Source organism: Pseudophryne corroboree, chromosome 11, assembly GCF_028390025.1.
Source record: "Pseudophryne corroboree isolate aPseCor3 chromosome 11, aPseCor3.hap2, whole genome shotgun sequence".
Lineage (NCBI taxonomy): Eukaryota > Metazoa > Chordata > Amphibia > Anura > Myobatrachidae > Pseudophryne > Pseudophryne corroboree.
The window spans coordinates 149,609,302-149,631,490 of record NC_086454.1 but is presented as its reverse complement, the minus strand read 5'-3'; the positions used below and the strand labels follow the sequence as shown (position 1 = coordinate 149,631,490).

At 46.2% G+C, this 22,189-nt stretch overlaps 1 protein-coding gene across 2 annotated transcripts in view; it reads right to left on the bottom strand.

Moving 5' to 3' along the window:
- FKBP2 (FKBP prolyl isomerase 2) overlaps positions 1-22,189 on the bottom strand; it is a 65,103-nt gene that overhangs the window by 1,919 nt on the left and 40,995 nt on the right. The gene's annotated exons all lie outside the window — the stretch shown is intronic.

Here is a 22,189-nt window from a genome sequence, read left to right as displayed (position 1 = left end):
GTGATAAAGGCAACAGCCAATCAACTCCTAACTGTTCCTTTACATATTGGAGCTGATTGGCTGGTGCCTTTATCACCTTGCACATATCACTGGTTTATCACTTCCTTATGCCTTCTCCAGGTTAATACATCTGCGCCATTGTACTATGCCTTGGATTGGTAGGAGTAAGCTACAACCTTATCCTATGTCTTCTGTCACCTAGACATGGAATGGGGATTAAAAAATAAATAAAATAATGAACTGACAACCAGGATTACAAAACTAGAACGCAAGTGTACATTTATCTCTTACTGAGGGACAATGCTACAAATTAGCTATTCCTAACAGCATTGTATAATCCCGAGATTAGACCATAACGGATAATACTATTCCGGAAAAACTGCACACACTCAGGATCAGGCTGGAAATTAATATTATAAAATACAAGAGGAAATGTCTTACATTTGAGGCATGCTATAGAGTAACAGCAAAAATAAGAATTTACTTACCGATAATTCTATTTCTCGGAGTCCGTAGTGGATGCTGGGGTTCCTGAAAGGACCATGGGGAATAGCGGCTCCGCAGGAGACAGGGCACAAAAAAGTAAAGCTTTTACCAGATCAGGTGGTGTGCACTGGCTCCTCCCCCTATGACCCTCCTCCAGACTCCAGTTAGGTACTGTGCCCGGACGAGCGTACACAATAAGGGAGGCAATTTGAATCCCGGGTAAGACTCATACCAGCCACACCAATCACACCGTACAACTTGTGATCTAAACCCAGTTAACAGTATGATAACAGAAAGAGCCTCTTAAAGATGGCTCCTTAACAATATAACCCGAATTTGTTAACAATAACTATGTACAGTATTGCAGATAATCCGCACTTGGGATGGGCGCCCAGCATCCACTACGGACTCCGAGAAATAGAATTATCGGTAAGTAAATTCTTATTTTCTCTATCGTCCTAAGTGGATGCTGGGGTTCCTGAAAGGACCATGGGGATTATACCAAAGCTCCCAAACGGGCGGGAGAGTGCGGATGACTCTGCAGCACCGAATGAGAGAATTCCAAGTCCTCTTTTGCCAGGGTATCAAATTTGTAGAATTTTACAAACGTGTTTTCCCCCGACCACGTAGCTGCTCGGCAGAATTGTAATGCCGAGACCCCTCGGGCAGCCGCCCAAGATGAGCCCACCTTCCTTGTGGAATGGGCCTTAACAGATTTAGGCTGTGGCAGGCCTGCCACAGAATGAGCAAGTTGAATAGTGTTACAAATCCAACGAGCAATCGTCTGCTTAGAAGCAGGAGCACCCAACTTGTTGGGTGCATATAGTAACAACAGCGAGTCAGATTTTCTGACTTCAGCCGTCCTTGAAATGTATATTTTTAAGGCTCTGACAACGTCCAACAACTTGGAGTCCTCCAAGTCGCCAGTGGCCGCAGGCACCACAATAGGTTGGTTCAGGTGAAACGCTGATACCACCTTAGGGAGAAAATGCGGACGAGTCCTCAGTTCTGCCCTATCCGAATGGAAGATTAGATAAGGGCTTTTATAAGATAAAGCCGCCAATTCAGATACTCTCCTGGCGGAAGCCAGGGCCAGTAACATAGTCACTTTCCATGTGAGATATTTAAAATCCACCTTTTTCCATGGTTCAAACCAATGGGATTTGAGGAAATCTAAAACTACATTTAGATCCCACGGTGCCACCGGAGGCACCACAGGAGGCTGTATATGCAGTACTCCTTTAACAAAAGTCTGTACCTCAGGAACTGAGGCCAATTCTTTTTGGAAGAATATTGACAGGGCCGAAATTTGAACCTTAATAGATCTCAATTTGAGACCCATAGACAATCCTGATTGTAGGAAATGTAGGAAACGACCCAGTTGAAATTCCTCCGTCGGAACACTCCGATCCTCGCACCACGCGACATATTTTCGCCAAATGCGGTGATAATGTTTCGCGGTGACTTCCTTCCTTGCCTTAATCAAGGTAGGAATGACTTCTTCTGGAATGCCTTTCCCTTTTAGAATCTGGCGTTCAACCGCCATGCCGTCAAACGCAGCCGCGGTAAGTCTTGAAAGAGACAGGGACCCTGTTGTAGCAGGTCCCTTCTCAGAAGTAGAGGGCACGGGTCGTCCGTGACCAACTCTTGAAGTTCCGGGTACCAAGTCCTTCTTGGCCAATCCGGAGCCACTAGTATTGTTCTTACTCCTCCTCACCGTATAATCTTCAATACCTTTGGTATGAGAGGCAGAGGAGGAACACATATACTGATTTGTACACTCAAGGTGTTACCAGTGCGTCCACAGCTATTGCCTGTGGATCTCTTGACCTGGCGCAATACTTGTCCAGTTTCTTGTTGAGGCGAGACGCCATCATGTCTACCATTGGTCTTTCCCAACAGTTTATTAGCATGTGGAAGACTTCTGGATGAAGACCCCCCTCTCCCGGGTGAATATCGTGTCTGCTGAGGAAGTCTGCTTCCCAGTTGTCCACGCCCGGGAAGAACACTGCTGACAGTGCTATTACGTGATTCTCCGCCCAGCGAAGAATCTTGGCAGCTTCTGCCATTGCACTCCTGCTTCTTGTGCCGCCCTGTCTGTTTACATGGGCGACCGCCGTGATGTTGTCCGACTGAATCAACACCGGTTTTCCTTGCAGGAGTGGTTCCGCCTGGCTTAGAGCATTTTAGATTGCTCTTAGTACCAGAATGTTTATGTGAAGAGACTTTTCCAGGTTCGTCCATACCCCCTGGAAGTTTCTTCCTTGTGTGACTGCTCCCCAACCTCTCAGGCTGGCGTCCGTGGTCACCAGGATCAAATCCTGTATGCCGAATCTGCGGCCCTCCAATAGATGAGCCTTTTGCAACCACCACAGAAGATATACCCTTGTCCTTGGCGACAGGGTTATTCGCAGGTGCATCTGAGGATGCGACCCTGACCATTTGTCCAACAGATCCCTTTGGAAAATTCTTGCATGGAATCTGCCGAATGGAATTGCTTCGTAAAAAGCCACCATTTTTCCCAGGACTCTTGTGCATTGATGTACAGACACCTTTCCTGGTTTTAGGAGGTTCCTGACAGGTCGGATAACTCCTTGGCTTTTTCCTCGGGAAGAAAAACCTTTTTCTGAACCGTGTCCAGAATCATCCCTAGGAACAGCAGACGTATCGTCGGAAAACAGCTGCGATTCTTGGAATATTTAGAATCCAGTCGTGCCGTCGAAGAACTACTTTAGATAGTGCTCTTCCGACCTCCAACTGTTCTCTGGAACTTGCCCTTTTTAGGTCGTGCAAGTAAGGGATAATTTAGATGCCTTTTTTCTTTGAAGAAACATCTTTTCGGCCATTACCTTGGTAAAAAGGCCCGGGGTGCCGTGGATAATTCAAACGGCATCGTCTGAAACTGATATTGACAGTTCTGTACCACGAACCAGAGGTACCCTTGATGAGAAGGACAAAATTTGGACATGGAGGTAATCCTTGATGTCCAGGGACATTCCGGTTCGCTATCACTGCTCTGAGTGACTTTATCTCGATTTGAACCTTTTATGTAAGTGTTCAAAACATTTTAGATTTAGACTATGTGTCACCAAGCCGTCTGGCTTCAGTACCACAATATAGTGTGGAAAAATAATACCCTTTTCCTTGTCGTAGGAGGGGTACTTTGATTATCACCTGCTGGATATACAGCTTGTGAATTGTTTCCAATGCTGCCTCCCTGTCGGAGGGAGCCGTTGGTAAAGCAGACTTCAGGAACCTGCGAGGAGAAGATGTCTCGACTCTCCAATCTTTACCCCTGGGATAATACTCGTACGATCTAGGGGTCAACTTGCGAGTGATCCCACTGCGCCCTGAGACTCTTGAGACTACCCCCCCACCTTGAGTCCGCTTGCACGGCCCCAGCGTCATGCTGAGGACTTGGCAGACGCGGTGGAGGGCTTCTTTTCCTGGGAAAGGGCTGCCTGCTGCAGTCTACTTCCCTTACCTCTATGTCTGGGCAGATATGACTGGCCTTTTGCCTGCATGCCCTCATGGGAAAGGAAAGATTGAGGCTGAAAAGACGGTGTCTTTTTTAGCTGAGATGTAACTTGGGGTAAAAAAGGTTGGATTTCCCAGCTGTTGCTGTGGTCCCCAGGTCCGATGGACCGACCCCCAAATAACTCCTTCCCTTTATACAGCAATACTTCCATCTGCCGTATGGGATCTGTATCACCTGACCACTGTCGTGTCCCTGACATCTTCTGGGAGATATGGACAACGCACTTATCTTGATGCCAGAGAGCAAATATCCCTCTGTGCATCTCACATACATATATATAGAATGCATCCTATTAAATGCTCTACATGAATAAAATATTTTCAGTCAGGGAATCCGACCAAGCCAACCCAGCACTGCATCTCCAGGCTGATGGCGATCGCTGGTCGCAGTATAACCACCGTATGTGTGTATATACTTTTTAGGATATTTTTCCAGCTTCCTATCAGCTGGCTCCTTGAGGGCGGCCGTATCTGGAGACGGTAACGCCACTTGATAAGCGTGTGAGCGCCTTATCACCCTAAGGGGTGTTTCCCAACGTACCCTAATTTCTGGCGGGAAAGGGTATAACGCCAATATTTGCTATCGGGGTAACCCTACGCATCATCACACACTTCATTTTATTTTATCTGATTCAGGAAAAACTACAGGTAGTTTTTTCACTCCCACATAATACCCTTTCTTGTGGTACTTGTAGTATCAGAAACACGTAACACCTCCTTCATTGCCCTTAACGTGTGGCCCTAATGAGAAATACGTTTGTTTATTCACCGTCGACACTGTATTCAGTGTCCGTGTCTGTGTCTGTGTCGACCGACTGAGGTAAATGGGCGTTTTTAAAAACCCCTGACGGTGTTTCTGAGACGCCTGGACCGGTCCTAATAGATTGTCGGCCGTCTCATGTCGTCAACCGACCTTGCAGCGTGTTGACATTCTCACGTAATTCTCTAAATAAGCCATCCATTCCGGTGTCGACTCCCTAGAGAGTGACATCACCATTACAGGCAATTTCTCCGCCTCCTCACCAACATCGTCCTCATACATGTCGACACACACGTACCGACACACAGCACACACACCGGGAATGCTCTGACAGAGGACAGGACCCACTAGCCCTTTGGGGAGACAGAGGGAGAGTCTGCCAGCACACACCAAAAACGCTATAATTATATAGGGACAACCTTATATAAGTGTTTCTCCCTTATAGCATCTTTTATATATATATACAATATCGCCAAAATCAGTGCCCCCCCTCTCTGTTTTAACCCTGTTTCTGTAGTGCAGTGCAGGGGAGAGCCTGGGAGCCTTCTCTCCAGCTTTTCTGTGAGAGAAAATGGCGCTGTGTGCTGAGGAGATAGGCCCCGCCCCTTTTTCGGCGGGCTCGTCTCCCGCTATTTTTGAAGTTAGGCAGGGGTTAAATATCTCCATATAGCCTCTGTGGGCTATATGTGAGGTATTTTTTGCCTCTAATAAGGTTTTTATTTGCCTCTCAGAGCGCCCCCCCCAGCGCTCTGCACCCTCAGTGACTGTTGTGTGAAGTGTGCTGAGAGGAAAATGGCGCACAGCTGCAGTGCTGTGCGCTACCTTTATGAAGACTCAGGAGTCTTCAGCCGCCGATTTTGGACCTCTTCTCTCTTCAGCGTCTGCAAGGGGGCCGGCGGCGCGGCTCCGGTGACCATCCAGGCTGTACCTGTGATCGTCCCTCTGGAGCTAGTGTCCAGTAGCCAAGCAGCAAATCCACTCTGCACGCAGGTGAGTTCACTACTTCTCCCCTAAGTCCCTCGTTGCAGTGATCCTGTTGCCAGCAGGACTCACTGTAAAGTAAAAAACCTAAGCTAAACTTTCTCTAAGCAGCTCTTTAGGAGAGCCACCTAGATTGCACCCTTCTCGTTCGGGCACAAAATCTAACTGGAGTCTGGAGGAGGGTCATAGGGGGAGGAGCCAGTGCACACCACCTGATCTGGTAAAAGCTTTACTTTTTTGTGCCCTGTCTCCTGCGGAGCCGCTATTCCCCATGGTCCTTTCAGGAACCCCAGCATCCACTTAGGACGATAGAGAAATCAGGGCTACACCATATTCCGAGCTCCCCCTTCCCTAAAGAGGCTTTGTGCCATCCCCTCAGCTCCGCACACAAAAGGCTACTATGAGAGCCTCATTCAGCGCAGGTGACAGAACTGTCTAGTGCCAGATAGTCCAGACTGCCCAGACAGAACACAGACCCAGCTCACAGCCATAAATTAGCCTACTTATTATTACAGAAGGCATGGAAATTGTAAGCCAGATAAATGGAGCTCAGACGGGTGGTAATTATAAAGCATTTGGGATTTTCTCCTCCCCATAGTGAGAAGGCAGGCACTTAGACAGGCAAATGAATGCTGATTACTTCTGGTCTGTCACAAATAATACATATTAATCCTCTACTAAATTTGTCTTCTAGCTTCTCCTTGACACTGAAGGCTGGTAACAAATTCCAGACAAATTACACAAAATATCAAGTAAAAGATTTTCCATTTCATTTGCATTCAAAGATGGTTGAATAAATGTCTGACTATAACAAAGCTCTATACAATATATAGACTAGAGACCCAAAAGAATGGTCCCTCCAACTGTCTTTTACTAATGGTTAAATATTCTCTCTGCTACAGTGTTTCAGCAACGTAAACATTTCATTTTTTGGGAGGCAGCCATGCTGAAAGCTGGACAAATCCTTTAATAAAAGAAAAAAAAAAAAAAAAGAAAGAAAGAAAAAGCCACACAACTGACTACACAGAGAAAATATTCAGTTTGACAATACTTCTTATTTACCTTGCCATACCTCAAATCACCATGTTGTTGCCCTTCCCTATACAATATGCTAGGTCACTCTTACTGTATGGGATGCGTTAATTTGTCGGCTGTCGGGATCCCGGTGGTCAGGATACCGACGCAGGAATCCTGACAATGCCGCCAGCCGGAATCCCGGCGCAACAGGACTATTCCCACTCGTTGGTGTCCATGACACCCAAAGAGTGGGAATAGACCCTGTGGTGAGCGCAGCGAGCCACTGTTGCCCACAAGGGGGCTCTTCGCGCTCACCCTGTTGCCGGCATTCTGGAGGGCAGGATGCCGCTGTTGGGATATTGATGGCCGGCATCCCGTCTTCCCGTAAATCACACTGAATCCTACTGTATAACCCAGGACCACATTTTGCTCCCACAGTACCTTCCCTTCTTTCAAGAAACTATAGAACATCCCACCGAAATTCTAAGCAGCAGTTTCCAGCTTAGGTAATCTTTATTGGGAATACATACAACTTACTGGCGGCGGGATGCTGGCTGTCCATATCCCAGCAGTGGCATCCCGCCCTCCAGAATGACGGCAGCGGGGCGAGCACAAAGAGTCCCCATGCAGAACCGCTGCGCTCCCCACAGGATCTATTCCCACTCTATGGGTGTCGTGGTCACCCATGAGTGGGAATAGTCCTGTTTTGCAGGAATTCCGTCTGGCGGCATTACTGGCCGTCAGGATTCCGGCGTCGGTATCCTGACCGCCGGAAAATTGAACAGATCCCCTTTATTGGAACCATAAGGGACCCCACCGAGAGATCACAAAACAGGTAATGTCTAGGGCGTAAGGCTGTCCAAATTTGGTAAGAACTGCCTAATCTGGTATTAGCTACACGTGCATGCAGCTCTAGTTCAGAGAAGAGAGAGGTTCAAGCTCCAGAGTATGTATGAGAAGGTCACACTGCACCTGCTACACACACACACTGCAGTGAAATATTTAGCACACAGCAGAACAAGAAAATGCAGGGATCATTGTAATGAGTTCCTGTCTATGCCATGTATTTCATTGCTTTTCATACGCACACAATCCGCAACAATATCTGGCAGCTGGTCCTATACTGCATCATATGTGGCAATATCCAATGCCTGGAAAACTGCTAGAAAATAGAATACGTACCAGTCAAGTTGATAAATCTGATCAGGAGATCACAAACGTGGCCTATGTCACCATCTCACAGAGCCAACTATGGGACATATCTGATAGAGTGCAGGATTTACCACACAGTGGAAAAGATCGGAGTTAAATTTTTTGCATTTTCCCCACACGGTAACCGATTCTGCATAATATGCTGGAACGTCTGAGTTTCCCTGCACGTTAAAACCCAGCAACTGCATTTACAGCGTTTTTTCCTTGCAATACCTAAGGCTGACAAGAATTAATCATTGCTACATACGTGTCTACCAGACGTAACTCAATAGATCTGAGCTGACAACTGGATATGCCCCTCATACCTTAGTTACCAAGAGTCTACATCTATTCTGACCAAATAAGACATTGGCTCAAATGTATTAAGCTTTAAAAAGTGATGAGGTGGAGATGGATAAACAGTGATAAATTATCAGCCAATCAGCTTCCTAACTGCCATGTCACAGCCTGTGTTTGAAAAAGGACAGGAGCTGATTGGCTGGTCATTTGTCTTTCTTTATTCGTCTCCACTTTAGCTCTTGTTAAGGCTTAATACATTTGGTCCTGGATCTGGTCTTTCCGCTGGTGTGGCAATGTGAAACAGTAGACTATTATTCTGCAAAGGCTGCTTAGAGTTTTATAAAATACCTAGCCTACATGTATGTGCACACAAAATAAACTTATGCTCACTGATGTGAAATTTATGCTTTGAAATAAAAAAAAAAACAAAAAAAAAAAAAACCTTTCAATATAATAAACCATGGAATTCAAAATTTATGTTCAGTTTGACAAAGGCTGCAGAAGTATGCAGGAGTCATAAAGACACAGGTAGCCACAGTCTAACCTAGCAATTGCTTTTGGCTCAGTTACTAGCACACAGACTTGCATGATATGCTTGCAAACGCAAGAAGTCTAGCAGGTAAAATGGGGGAATTGGAATTGTTAGCATCAAAGGCTGAGTATGACATTATAGGTATTACGGAAACATGGTGGGACGACTCTCACGACTGGGTTGCTAACTTGGAGGGGTATTCTCTTTTTAGGAGGGACAGGGCTAACAAAAGAGGAGGAGGTATAGATCTTTATGTTAAACCTTCACTTAAACCATACCTAAAGGAGGTTATCTATGAGGAGACTGGCGATAATGTGGAGTCACCATGGGTAGAAATCTCAAGTGGGGGAATTGATGCAAAAAAACTAGTCATAGGCACGTGCTACAAACAGCCGGATATTAGCATACATGAGGAAGAAGAACTATTGCAGCAAATCAAAATGGCTGCGGGATTGGGGACATCCTTGTCATTGGGGATTTTAATTACCCAGATATAAACTGGAGTAACGATTCATGTGCTAATGCGAGGGGCAACAGGTTCTTAAATATGATTAGGGATCACTACTTGTCTCAATTAGTCGAGGATCCAGCTAGGGGTAAAACTACCCTGGATCTAGTAATTACTAATAATGTGGACATTATATCAAACACTAAAGTTGGGGAGACTTTGGGTAACAGTGATCACTATATGATCACATTAGACATCAGTTTCAGGAAACATAGCTACAGGGATTCCACCAAAACTTTTAACTTTAGGAAGGCTAATTTCAGTATGCTTAGATGTGCACTTACCGACATAGAGTGGGAGGTTCTGTTTAATAACAAGAACACTTCGGAAATGTGGGATGTTTTAAAAGGGTTGCTGGATAGCAATATTCATAACTTTATTCCCATGGGCAGTAAACGCAGGAGTATTAAACTAAAACCGATGAGGCTTAACAAGGTTAAGGCAGAAATGGATTAAAAAAAGCGGGCTTTCAAAGCATTTAAATCTAATGGAAAGGAGGAGTCTTTCAAGTATTACAAGGAGTGTAATAAGAAATGCAAAAAAGCAATAAGAGCAGCTAAAATGGAAAATGAAAGCAAATCGCTAGAGAGAGTAAAACCAATCATAAAAAGTCTTAAATACATAAACGTTAAAAAGGTTAAAAAATAAGAATTTACTTACCGATAATTCTATTTCTCGTAGTCCGTAGTGGATGCTGGGAACTCCGTAAGGACCATGGGGAATAGCGGCTCCGCAGGAGACTGGGCACAAAAGTAAAGCTTTAGGACTACCTGGTGTGCACTGGCTCCTCCCCCAAGCCTCAGTTAGGATACTGTGCCCGGACGAGCGTACACAATAAGGAAGGATTTATGAATCCCGGGTAAGACTCATACCAGCCACACCAATCACACCGTACAACCTGTGATCTGAACCCAGTTAACAGTATGATAACAGCGGAGCCTCTGAAAGATGGCTCACAACAATAATAACCCGATTTTTGTAACTATGTACAAGTATTGCAGATAATCCGCACTTGGGATGGGCGCCCAGCATCCACTACGGACTCCGAGAAATAGAATTATCGGTAAGTAAATTCTTATTTTCTCTATCGTCCTAGTGGATGCTGGGGTTCCTGAAAGGACCATGGGGATTATACCAAAGCTCCCAAACGGGCGGGAGAGTGCGGATGACTCTGCAGCACCGAATGAGAGAACTCCAGGTCCTCCTCAGCCAGGGTATCAAATTTGTAGAATTTAGCAAACGTGTTTGCCCCTGACCAAGTAGCTGCTCGGCAAAGTTGTAACGCCGAGACCCCTCGGGCAGCCGCCCAAGATGAGCCCACCTTCCTTGTGGAATGGGCTTTCACAGATTTTGGCTGTGGCAGGCCTGCCACAGAATGTGCAAGCTGAATTGTACTACAAATCCAACGAGCAATAGTCTGCTTAGAAGCAGGAGCACCCAGCTTGCTGGGTGCATACAGGATAAACAGCGAGTCAGATTTCCTGACTCCAGCCGTCCTGGAAACATATATTTTCAGGGCCCTGACTACGTCCAGCAACTTGGAGTCCTCCAAGTCCCTAGTAGCCGCAGGTACCACAATAGGCTGGTTCAGGTGAAACGCTGAAACCACCTTAGGGAGAAATTGAGGACGAGTCCTCAATTCTGCCCTGTCCGTATGAAAAATTAGGTAAGGGCTTTTATAGGATAAAGCCGCCAATTCTGAGACACGCCTGGCTGAAGCCAGGGCCAACAGCATTACCACTTTCCATGTGAGATATTTTAAGTCCACAGTGGTGAGTGGTTCAAACCAATGTGATTTTAGGAACCCCAAAACTACATTGAGATCCCAAGGTGCCACTGGAGGCACAAAAGGAGGTTGTATATGCAGTACCCCCTTGACAAACGTCTGAACTTCAGGAACTGAAGCCAGTTCTTTCTGGAAGAAAATCGACAGGGCCGAAATTTGAACTTTAATGGACCCTAATTTTAGGCCCATAGACAGTCCTGTTTGCAGGAAATGCAGGAAAGGACCCAGTTGAAATTCCTCTGTAGGGGCCTTCCTGGCCTCGCACCACGCAACATATTTACGCCAAATACGATGATAATGTTGTGCGGTTACATCCTTCCTGGCTTTGATCAGGGTAGGGATGACTTCATCCGGAATGCCTTTTTCCTTCAGGATCCGGCGTTCAACCGCCATGCCGTCAAACGCAGCCGCGGTAAGTCTTGGAACAGACCGGGTCCCTGCTGGAGCAGATCCCTTCTTAGAGGTAGAGGCCACGGTTCCTCTGTGAGCATCTCTTGAAGTTCCGGGTACCAAGTCCTTCTTGGCCAATCCGGAGCCACGAGTATAGTCCTCACTCCTCTCCTTCTTATGATTCTCAGTACCTTGGGTATGAGAGGCAGAGGAGGGAACACATACACTGACTGGTACACCCACGGTGTTACCAGAGCGTCCACAGCTATTGCCTGAGGGTCCCTTGACCTGGCGCAATATCTGTCTAGTTTTTTGTTGAGGCGGGACGCCATCATGTCCACCTTTGGTTTTTCCCAACGGTTCACAATGATGTGGAAGACTTCTGGGTGAAGTCCCCACTCTCCCGGGTGGAGGTCGTGTCTGCTGAACACTGCTGACAGTGCTATCACATGATTTTCCGCCCAGCGAAGAATCCTTGCAGCTTCTGCCATTGCCCACCTGCTTCTTGTGCCGCCCTGTCTGTTTACGTGGGCGACTGCCGTGATGTTGTCTGACTGGATCAGCACCGGCTGACCTTGAAGCAGAGGTCTTGCTAGGCTTAGAGCATTGTAGATGGCCCTTAGCTCCAGGATATTTATGTGAAGTGATGTCTCCAGGCTTGACCACAAGCCCTGGAAATTTCTTCCCTGTGTGACTGCTCCCCAGCCTCTCAGGCTGGCATCCGTGGTCACCAGGACCCAGTCCTGAATGCCGAATCTGCGGCCCTCTAGAAGATGAGCACTCTGCAACCACCACAGGAGAGACACCCTTGTCCTTAGTGACAAGATTATCCGCTGATGCATCTGAAGATGCGACCCGGACCATTTGTCTAGCAGATCCCACTGGAAGTTTCTTGCGTGGAATCTGCCGAATGGGATTGCTTCGTAAGAAGCCACCATCTTTCCCAGGACCCTTGTGCATTGATGCACTGAGACTTGGCCTGGTTTTAGGAGATTTCTGACTAGCTCGGATAACTCCCTGGCTTTCTCCTCCGGGAGAAACACCTTTTTCTGGACTGTGTCCAGGATCATCCCTAGGAATAGAAGGCGTGTCGTCGGGATCAGCTGCGATTTTGGAATATTGAGAATCCAACCGTGCTGCCGCAGCACTATCTGAGATAGTGCTACCCCGACTTCCAAATGTTCCCTGGATCTTGCCCTTATCAGGAGATCGTCCAAGTAAGGGATAACTAAAACTCCCTTCTTTCGAAGGAGTATCATAATTTCGGCCATTACCTTGGTAAAGACCCGGGGTGCCGTGGACAATCCAAACGGCAGCGTCTGAAACTGATAGTGACAGTTCTGTACCACAAACCTGAGGTACCCTTGGTGAGAAGGGTAAATTGGGACATGTAGGTAAGCATCTTTGATGTCCAGAGAGACCATATAGTCCCCTTCTTCCAGGTTTGCAATCACTGCTCTGAGTGACTCCATCTTGAATTTGAACTTTAGTATGTAAGTGTTCAAGGATTTTAGATTTAAAATTGGTCTCACTGAGCCGTCCGGCTTCGGTACCACAAATAGTGTGGAATAGTACCCCTTTCCCTGTTGCAGGAGGGGTACCTTGATTATCACCTGCTGGGAATACAGCTTGTGAATGGCTTGCAATACTGCCTCCCTGTCCGAGGGAGACGTCGGTAAAGCAGACTTTAGGAAACGGCGAGGGGGAGACGTCTCGAATTCCAATTTGTACCCCTGAGATACCACCTGAAGGATCCAGGGGTCCACTTGCGAGTGGGCCCACTGCGCACTGAACTTCTTGAGACGGGCCCCCACCGTGCCTGAGTCCGCTTGTAAAGCCCCAGTGTCATGCTGAGGACTTTGCGGAGGCGGGAGAGGGCTTTTGTTCCTGGGAACTGGCTGTTTGCTGCAGCCTTTTTCCTCTCCCTCTGCCACGGGGCAGAAATGAGGCGCCTTTTGCCCGCTTGCCCTTATGGGGCCGAAAGGACTGCGCCTGATAATACGGCGTCTTCTTAGGTTGAGAAGCTACCTGGGGTAAAAATGTGGATTTTCCAGCAGTTGCCGTGGCTACCAGGTCTGATAGACCTACCCCAAATAACTCCTCCCCCTTATAAGGCAATACTTCCATGTGCCTTTTAGAATCCGCATCACCTGACCACTGCCGCGTCCATAAACCTCTTCTTGCAGAAATGGACAGTGCGCTAACTCTTGATGCCAGTCGGCAAATATCCCTCTGTGCATTACGCATATATAAAAATGCATCTTTCAAATGCTCTATAGTCAGTAATATACTGTCCCTATCTAGGGTATCAATATTTTCAGTCAGGGAATCCGACCACGCCACGCCCGCACTGCACATCCAGGCTGAGGCGATTGCTGGTCGCAGTATAACACCCGTGTGAGTGTATATACATTTTAGGATATTCTCCTGCTTTCTATCGGCAGGTTCCTTTAGGGCGGCCGTATCAGGAGAGGGTAGTGCTACCTGTTTAGACAAGCGTGTGAGCGCTTTATCCACCCTAGGGGGTGTTTCCCAACGTGCCCTATCCTCTGGCGGGAAAGGGTATGATGCCAATAACCTTTTAGGAATTATCAGTTTTTTATCGGGGGAAACCCACGCCTCATCACACACTTCATTTAATTCCTCGGATACAGGAAAAACTACAGGCAGTTTTTTCTCACCAAACATAATACCCTTTTTAGTGGTACTTGTATTATCAGAGATATGCAATACATTTTTCATTGCTTCAATCATGTAACGTGTGGCCCTACTGGAAGTCACGTTTGTCTCCTCATCATCGACACTGGAGTCAGTATCCGTGTCTGTGTCTGCCATTTGAGGTAACGGGCGTTTTAAAGCCCCTGATGGCGTTTGAGACCCCTGGACAGGCAAAGCTGAGTAGCCGGCTGTCTCATGTCGTCAACTGTCTTTCGTAAAGAACTGACACTGTCACGCAATTCCTTCCATAAGCTCAGCCACTCAGGTGTCGACTCCCTAGGGGGTGACAACTCTATAATAGGCAATTGCTCCGCCTCCATCTCATTTTCCTCCTCAAACATGTCGACACAATCGTACCGACACACCGCACACACACAGGGAATGCTCTGATAGAGGACAGGACCCCACTAGCCCTTTGGGGAGACAGAGGGAGAGTATGCCAGCACACACCAGAGCGCTATATATAGACAGGAATACCACTATAAAACGTGCTTTTCCCTTTATAGCTGCTGTTATTATTAGAACTGCGCCAAATTAGTGCCCCCCTCTCTTTTTTTACCCTTTTCTGTAGTGCAGGACTGCAGGGGAGAGTCAGGGAGACGTCCTTCCAGCGGAGCTGTGATGGAAAATGGCGCCCGTGTGCTGAGGAGATAGGCTCCGCCCCCTTCTCGGCGGCCTTTTCTCCCGCTTTTTGGTGAGTTCTGGCAGGGGTTAAAATACATCCATATAGCCCTGGGGGTTATATGTGGTGTATTTTCGCCAGCCAAGGTGTTTACATTGCTGCTCAGGGCGCCCCCCCCTAGCGCCCTGCACCCTCAGTGACCGAAGTGTGAAGTGTGCCTGAGTAACAATGGCGCACAGCTGCAGTGCTGTGCGCTACCTTGTTGAAGACTGATGTCTTCTGCCGCCGATTTTTCCGGACCTCTTCTTGCTTCTGGGTCTGTAAGGGGGCCGGCGGCGCGGCTCTGGGACCGGACTCCGAGGCTGGGCCTGTGTTCGGTCCCTCTGGAGCTAATGGTGTCCAGTAGCCTAAGAAGCCCAAGCTAGCTGCAAGCAGGCAGGTTCGCTTCTTCTCCCCTTAGTCCCTCGATGCAGTGAGCCTGTTGCCAGCAGGTCTCACTGAAAATAAAAAACCTAAAACTAAACTTTCACTAAGAAGCTCAGGAGAGCCCCTAGTGTGCACCCTTCTCGGCCGGGCACAAAAATCTAACTGAGGCTTGGAGGAGGGTCATAGGGGGAGGAGCCAGTGCACACCAGGTAGTCCTAAAGCTTTACTTTTGTGCCCAGTCTCCTGCGGAGCCGCTATTCCCCATGGTCCTTACGGAGTTCCCAGCATCCACTAGGACGTCAGAGAAAAGGAGAATATAGGTCCATTAAAAGATGAATTAGGAGAATTGATAAATGATGACGAAATAAAAGCGGAAATACTGAACAAATTCTTTTCATCAGTATTCACCAGTGAAGAACTGATGGTGGGAGTAGAGCATAACAATTGTGACAGTAATGATTCATGGTTAGATACTTGTTTAAGTGAAGAAGTAGTCTTGGAGAGACTAAGCAAAATTAAGATTAATAAATCACCTGGTCCTGATGTACCCTCACCTGAGGGTTCTTATGGAGCTTAGTTTACAACTAGCACGACCCCTATACTTGATTTTCAATAGTTCAATTAGATCAGGCATGGTACCGAAGGATTGGCGTATAGTTGAGGTAGTGCCATTATTTAAAAAGGGATCCAAAACTCTTCCGGGAAACTACAGACCAGTTAGTTTATCATCTATAGTGGGGAAAATATTGGAAGGAATTCTAAGGGACGTCATACAGGAGTATTTAAAGTCCGCTAGGATTATTAGCAAGAACCAGCATGGGCTTGTGAGGGACAGGTCATGTCAGACTAACTTAATTAGCTTCTACGAGGAAGTGAGCAATAATCTTGATCAAGGAAAAGCAGTGGATGTGGTCTTCCTAGATTTTGCAAAAGCCTTCGATACAGTTCCTCACAGGAGACTAATGATCAAATTAAAGGAGATTGGCCTAAGAAAAACTATTTGCACATGGATAAGCAGCTGGTTGGATAGCAGGGTACAGCGAGTAGTGGTCAACGGGAAGTCCTCAACCTGGTCCCCAGTAGTCAGCGGAATACCACAGGGGTCCATACTCAGACCACTACTGTTCAACATATTTATCAAGGATCTAGAAATAGGCCTGGAAAGCACAGTGTCAATCTTTGCAGATTATACTAAACTGTGTAAGGTAATTAGTTCAGAATTGGATGTGGAGTCCTTGCAGAATGATCTATCTAAACTTGAACTCTGGGTGTCTAAATGGAAAATGAGGTTCAATACAGACAAATGCAAGGTTATGCATTTTGGGACTAAAAACAAACTTGCATCCTACATATTAAATGGGGAACGCCTAGGGGAAACAGAGTTGGAAAAAGATTTAATTGATAATAGGCTTAATAACCGTACACAATGTCAAAACGCAGTAAAGAAGGCAAGTAAGGTGCTAGCGTGCATAAAAAGGGGAATTGAGACAAGGAACTCTGATGTAATCATGCCGCTGTATAAGGCATTGGTACGTCCGCACCTGGAATATTGTGTTCAGTTTTGGGCACCATTGTATAAAAAAAAAAAAAAAACACATCAGTGAACTCGAAAGTGTTCAATGGCGAGCTACTAAATTGATTAAAGGCCTAGAAGGACTGGACTATAAGGAAAGAAAGACTTACTAGGCTGAATATGTGTACACTAGAAAAGAGGCACCTAAGAGGAGATATTATTATCTTCAAATATGTAAAGGGACATCCCAAATATTTATCAGAGGAATTATTTATTAAAAGAACACAGTTTAGGACACGTGGGCACTCGCTGCGACTGGAGGAGAGAAAGTTCCGAACGCAACGGAGGAAAGGGTTCTTCACGGTTAGGGCAATCAGGATGTGGAATTCCCTGCCAGGGAAGGTGGTAATGGCGGACTCTGTAATTGGATTTAAAAAAGGAATGGATACATTTCTGAATGAAAAAGCTATCCAAGGTTATAATACTTAAAATATCAACGTGGTTAATCCGGGGGTAACATGAGTTATAGTAGCTAACTAGTCATAAAACATTATTTAGCAAGTATGTAGAATCATCACAACTTAAAACAGGTTGAACACGATGGGCAATTTGCCTCTATTCAACCTCAAATACTATGTTACTATATAATATAGACTATGTATGTGTAGGACTGCTATTCAAAGTTGCCAATTGTAAAATTGTACTCCGACGCAAATTCCGCAAATGACTGCTTGAATGAAGCACACATCACCTAAAATGTAGTGGAGCTGATATTATGTGATGACACGGAAGCTCGATTACTAACTTATGCTAATGAGAGTAACCATATAGCCAATGGAAGGATCAGTGTACCTTTAAGCGGGAACCCACTCTGTCCAGTGTTTTTCTATCCGTGAACGCAACCATTTTTAGTATTGGCACTTGCATCATCCCATTCTACGTGCCATAGATTTGTCTGAACTAGGCTCCATATACATGACTCAGAATAGCAAGGACATCTAGCTGCACTCCCACAAGACAGAACAGTTCTGTGCAATTGCATAGCCTCCATCCGGTTACTACCTAGATACGTGCATTTTATGTAAAGATAGATCCAGCCAAGGTCAGTCTGACTCAGAATCAGACACAGATACAAAGGTGTGTAAAATTGCTTATATGCCAAAATTCCCTATTTGTGAGATCTAGCCAACTTAGAATAAGCCCTAGTAACTGCAGTCATTTTATGGGAACAAGAATTAATGAGCCTTTCCAGCCATTTGTTCCTAGTAAGATGGCTTTGCAAACGGATTGATGTCTGGACAGGGAATAAGTGAACTTTGAGCATCTGAAGCCGGGTACACACTAGATCGATGTGTACCCAGACAGTATAGCTAACGACATGTTGTATCCGTGATAGACATCAGAACGATGTAATAAGGACGAAACGATCCCTCGCTCTGTTCTTCATTACACTACACGGCGCCGCATACGATATTGTCCAGATGTCGTCTGGACGATATCACCAACGACTGCAGGAGCAAGCAGATTGGCTGCACTCACTGAACGATCCCGCCGATATGTTGTTCCAATTTGTCAGGAAATTACCTATCGGCCCAACATTGCTACAGTGTGTACCCAGCTTTAGACAAGGAAGAACATTTGTTTGCGGATTAAAAAAAAAAAATGAAAAAGGAAGAATAAAGCTAAATAAATCAGAAATTGCTGGTCCACTACAGTGTACAATGCTGGCAAATATCCATACGAGAAGGGTTGGCTTAGTAGTGTTATTTTGCAGTAAACCCCAGCGCAAGGCTAATGTTAGCAGATCAGATATATCCCCAAATCCCACCGACTATGTAATTTAGTTGTAGTTTTCCTAATGAGTCGGAGAGAAAACAAACAAACAATACATTAAACATCCCCCCCAACCCCGACTGTGGATAATGCATATGAATCATCTGTTCTGCCCCGAGAGCTACATACATGTGTTCTGCTTTAAGCTTTACGATCTCCACAACCAAGGTTTTCATCTACCAAATACCAAATGTTTATCAGAGTCTAGTAACACAGAACTATGTGGCTTATCTGGGCAGGAATGCAGCACACGAGCCAGGAGAAGCTGGTGGGAGATAAACACAATTTCACATCTTTGGGGCATGCTAGCTTCTGGTTAATATTTCTGTCAGAATTGTTATTTTATAGAGTCTTCAGTCAAAACTAATGTTAGAGGAATACAAAATCAAAACAATATATACTAAGAAAACTACAGATGCATATTACAGATCAGCTGTTGTGCTTACAGCCATATAAGAAACATGAATAATATTGTTTAGACCTAGCTTTGCAAGCTATGGCACTATGATCGCATTAAGTCTCACCTCAACCTTTTCAAAGTTCTACCCAGCACGGTCGGGGTCATCTAGACAGTGCTGGACAGTCTTGTGTTTGCCTTTAATCATGGCTAAATAATAATGACAAAAAAACAAAACCCAATAGATCTCAATAACTTTGAAGGAGAGTGATTGTTGAAGCACGTTTGGAAGGAATGTTCACTGGCAAAAACAGCTTCATTTGAGGTTTCAAAAATGAGGGAAAAAATGTTATTAGCAAAGACACCAGTGGGTGGCAGTATATAACACACGATTGTGATATCCATGCGCTAAACTGTAGCCCAGGCAAGCAACTGCAGGTGAATTGTCAACAAATGTCAACATACAACACAAGCTGATAGTTTCATTAAAAAACAGTCGATGAGAACTCCACAGTGCAATATATCACAGTTACGTTGCAGTGCATAATCCGCTAATCACATATAGCAATGCCTGTGTAGGAATTTAGTGCAAAGAGCACAAGCAATGAACTACCAAGTAATAGAGCAAGTGAGAAGTGATGAATCATCAAGTAACTCTGGAGGAAGAATGGGTACATGGCACAGACTAATGCACTAAGGGGCTAATTCAGACTGGATCGCTGCAACGGCAGCGATCGCAGTCTAAATCCTTTTGTGGAATGCGCATGCGCAGCAGCCGCACTGTGCGTGCGCACCCTGGGAGCCCAGTGAGATGCTTAAAGCATCTCAGGGCTACGATCACCTTTACCTGATTGACAGGCAGAGGCAGGTGCGGGGTGGGAGGGGGCGTGCCAACGGCGTTAGAACACCATTGGCGGGGCACAGACAATGTAGGCGTGTCCGAACCATTGCGGGGACGAGCCACGATGGCTGCGTGACATCACACGGAGCCGCTGCGACCCGGGACGCGACGAGTAGCGGCCTGCCAGCGCGCAGGAGCTGCACTGGCAGGGAGCTACTCGCCAGGTGCTAAAGCTTTTCACCTGTGCAGGGGGGTTGAGCCTGACATGCAGGGCGGACTAGCCCTGTGCTGGGTGTCTACGATCAAATCTGAAATATCCCCTAAATTGCCCGCACACTTGGCAATTTGCCAATTTTGACGACCATTGGTCAATTCTTCATCACCGATTTTTTACATACACACTAAACGATTATTCTGGCCAGTTTGGTCAATATGACATTACATTCATATTGTCCAACTTGGCTTGCATGAATTAACGATGATCGACTGTGGGGACACACATTGTTCATCGTTGATGCATCCACACTGAACGATTTATCGTTCATTTTTTAACAATATCGTTCATGTCGTCCATCAATATCGCCAAGTGTGTAGGGACCTTAAGACCCAGGAAGGAGAAATTGGTTTCCTTCCCTACTATAGATGTGGAAGCAGCATGGGAGCAGAGCTACCTTATGGGCATTGTGGTCATGTCCTGGTAAGTTCTTTTCCTCAATTTGTAATGCTGGGCATACAGTGGCAGATAAAAATATCTGTTAGACCAATTTTGTGACAAGCAGAAAGGGTCCAATATCTTGGCCATACATTACATTGGCCACACTTACTCCCTTGTGCAAGGAGATCCACCGACCCCCAGACATTAGGGGAGAAAACATAGCTGAGGGCACAGGGGGAGAAGAGGGACAGATGCACATTGCGGCACTGTCCCTGTTGCTGCCTCCCCCCCACACTTAGCTGCTGCCATGTTGGGACCTTACTCCCCTGTGCAGGGAGACCTCCCCTCAACCCTTCCCACGGCTCAGTAAATGCTGGCTACAGCACGCACACACACACACACACACACACACACACACACACACACACACACACACACACACACACACACACACACACACACACACATTCATTAGGGGAGAGGATAAGGGAGGAACATAAGTACAGTACATTACAAGCTACAGAAGCAGTCACTGTCCCTGCTGTTGCCTCCCCATACTGTATAGCTGCTGCCGCGCCGGGGCCCTACTCATGCTGTGGCCTACTGGATACAGCACACAAGGCCACCGCAATGCTATACACATTGTGCAATAAATAGGATTTTAATTACTTACCGGTAAATCCTTTTCTCGTAGTCCGTAGAGGATGCTGGGGTCCACATTAGTACCATGGGGAATAGAAGGGTCCACTAGAAACCATTGGCACTAAGAGTTGAACAGTGTGGGCTGGCTCCTCCCTCTACGCCCCTCCTACCAGACTCAGTCTAGAAACTGTGCCCGAGGAGACGGACATCTTCGAGAGAAGGATTTTACACAGATAGTGGCGAGATTCACACCAGCTCACACATACAAGGCAAATCAAGCTAACTAGCTTGAAACACAGCAACGGCTGTAACATTACTTACCAAGTAACAATGCAGTACTCAACTAAAAACAAAGTTGTACTGAACCAGATAACCACTGCAGGAGAACGAAGCACCCAGCATCCTCTACGGACTATGAGAAAAGGATTTACCGGTAGGTAATTAAAATCCTATTTTCTCTTATGTCCTAGAGGATGCTGGGGTCCATATTGGTACCATGGGGATGTACCAAAGCTCCCAGAACGGGACGGAGAGCACGGAGGCTCCTGCAGAACCATTTGACCAAACTTAAGGTCCTCAGAGGTCAAAGTATCGAACTTGTAGAACTTTGCGAACGTGTTCGACCCCAACCAAGTAGCTGCTCGGCAGAGTTGCAAAGCCGAGACACCCCGGGCAGCTGCCCAGGAAGAACCCACCTTACGAGTAGAATGGGCCTTAACAGACGTAGGACACGGCAAGCCTGCCATAGAATACGCATGCAGGATAGTGAATCTGATCCAGCGAGAGATCGTCTGCTTAGAAGCAGGACACCCAATTTTTTTGGGATCATACAGGACAAACAGAGTCCTATTTTCTGTGACAAGCAATCCTCCTCTCAGATTTTTAGAGCCCTTACAACATCTAAGGACTTTGATGAAATTGAGGGGTCAGTAGCAACTGGCACCACAATAGGTTGGTTGATATGAAATGCCGACACAACCTTCGGAAGAAACTGCTGAAGTGTCCAAAGCTCAGCTCTATCTTCATGGAAGATCAAATATGGGCTTTTACATGA